The 2620-nt window shown below is 41.9% G+C and overlaps 1 non-coding gene across 1 annotated transcript; it reads left to right on the forward strand.

The window, feature by feature from the left end:
* Positions 1-2277: 2277 nt before the first annotated feature.
* Positions 2278-2384, forward strand: LOC133813665 (small nucleolar RNA R71). Its single transcript, XR_009884671.1, has one exon. It is a non-coding gene; the product is annotated as a small nucleolar RNA R71 (small nucleolar RNA).
* Positions 2385-2620: the final 236 nt, after the last annotated feature.

The following is a 2620-nucleotide window of genomic DNA, read 5'->3' on the forward strand; positions in this document are numbered from 1 at the left end:
AAGATTTGGGGAAGTTTGGTTTGAGATTGGGTGAAAGAAATCGCAGAAATGCGATTTTGGGATTTCTGGGCTGCAACTAGCGCTACAGCGCTAGTCAGTGGGCGCTGTAGCGCTAGTCCCTATTTCTGGAGGGGTGTTCTGCTTGTAGCGCTACAGCGCCCTCTTTAGAGCGCTGTAGCGCTGCACTGTTCACAGAGGGGAATTTTTGAGTTTTCATGAGGGATTTTGACCTAGGGTTCGGGGCTTGTTTCCGCCACTTTGTTTTGGGGATTTGGGACTTCCCGGGGGCTCGGGATTGGTCCCGAGGCTAGGTATTCGGACTTGGGGTTCGGTGTTGACTTTGACCTATGTTTGTGCCTAGGTGTGCGCTAAGGCTTGGGTGGGATCGTGCTCAAGGAGTCAGGTGATCTAAGCTATTGATTGAAAAGGTAAGAAAACTATAACACCCGAGGTTAGGGCATGGCCCCAGATTGTATTATGTGCAAATGTTTAAACCTTAAATGAATCATGATGTGTGTGAATGATTATTTCGAATGTACTATATGTGTGATTATGATGAAATGAGCGGCAAGGGCCGAGTACGGCGTAAGCCGGGGCGGCCGTGGGCCGAAAGTAACACCTAGCACATGGGATGCTATAATCAGGGCGGGGCCCGGTGGATTCATGTGTTATGTTATAATCAGGGCGGGGCTCGGTGGATTCATGTGTTATGCTATAATCAGGGCGGGGCCCGGTGGATACATGTGTTTGCTTAGTCTAAATGGTTGACTTATCTATTTGTGGATTATCTGTTATGATAAAACTGTATACATTGCATATGTTATGTTCTGCATGAGTTTTCTTGCTGGGCTTCGGCTCACGGGTGCTCTGTGTTGCAGGTAAGGGCAATGACTGAGTCAACCAACCATGAGTACGGAGAGCGTGAAGCGACGTGTACATGTTTGGTCTGCCCGACTGCTTTGGTTGGGGGTTTATTCGAAAATGGCTGTAATAATCTATGATTTTATGATTTCTCAACTGTAACCTTATTTCAAGATGTAATTAGTTTTCAAACCTTATTTTGGGATCCCAAATGTTTAATAATAGAAGTTTTAATGAAATGACGCATTTTCAAAGATTACAGCCTTAACTTTTAATTAGTCACACTTTTGTTTCAAAACCTCGGTTAGCGAGTCCATTGCACACTGTTTTGTCTAAAAAAAAAAAACTCACTTAGTAACGGCTCTAAGGAAGTAGGGCGTTACAGGATGTTAATATGAAGTTTCTTAAATCCCTCAAGAAATTTGGAGAATTGTTTGTCAAGATTGGCCTTTCGAAACTATTGAGGATATGGAATCCTTGGTGTAGGCTCGATGTGTTTTGGCTTTTCTGTCTTTGGAAGGTCTTCAGTAACCTCCTCTTATATTGGACTAGTAACATGTTGATCCTCTGTCTTCTTCCCCTTGTCATCTATTGTAGGTCCATCATACTTAGGCCCACTCCTCAGAGTGACAGCTTGACATTGCTCTTTAGGATTTACCTCTATGGTACTAGGTAAATTCCCTTGTTGTCTACTAGATTTTTTTTTAGCCAATTGACCTATTTGTGTCTCCAAATTCCTGATTGCAAACATTGTCTCTGTCATGAATTGATTTAATTGGTATGACTACATTGTTGGTGGGTGCATTTGAGGAAGTGGTGGTGGATGAGATGGGTGTGGGTTTGGATCATAATAAGGTCTAGAATGTAATCCATAAGTCGGTTGATGAGGGGGTTGTTGAGGTGGGTACTGCGGTTGTAACCCTTGATTATTTTTCCAAGATAGATTAGGGTGATTTTTCAATGCAGGAGTATATGAATTAGAGTAGGTGTTGGGTGCAGGTCTTGAAAAGTTACCAATAACCTGTACCTGTTCCAAAGGCATATTATTTATGTCTGTTGAGAAACTAGCTGTGCTCGGGCAATGTTCATATGAATGCGGTCCCCCAAAAATCTCACAACTCACAACATTCTATACTTGCATTGCTTGTGCGGCGAGGTTATTCTGCTGTAATTGCTTGGTTAGAGATGCCACTTGAGAGGTCAATAAAGCAATTGGATCAACCTCTAAGACTCCTGCTACATTCTTATTCTCATGCTCAGTAGGCCAATTATAGTTATTCATGGCCATCTCTTCCAATAATTCATATGCTTCAATAGTGATTTTTCTCATAACGCTCCTCCCGATGCTGCATCTATAATTGTCCTTTTGTTTCCTCCCAAACCATTGTAAATGTATGAACTAGCAACCACTTTTCTATTCCATAATGTGGGCATTTCCTTTGCGACTCTTTAAAACATTCCCATGCATCATATAAAGACTCTCCATCTAGTTGATGGAAGTTATTAATCTCTCCTCTTATTTTGGCTCACTTCGCAGGAGGAAAATATTTACCAAGGAATTTCTGAGCCAAGTCTTCCCAAGTAACTGTAGAGTTGGCTTGTAATGACTTCAACCAACTCGTAGCTTTGTCTCTTAGTGAAAACGGGAATAATCTTAATCTTACAACATCTTTACTCACCCCATTCATTTTGAATGTCGCACATAGCTCTAAAAAGTTTGTGATATGGAGATTTGGATCCTCATTTAGTAACCCCCCAA

This window comes from Humulus lupulus, chromosome 1 (genome assembly GCF_963169125.1).
Source record: "Humulus lupulus chromosome 1, drHumLupu1.1, whole genome shotgun sequence".
NCBI lineage: Eukaryota > Viridiplantae > Streptophyta > Magnoliopsida > Rosales > Cannabaceae > Humulus > Humulus lupulus.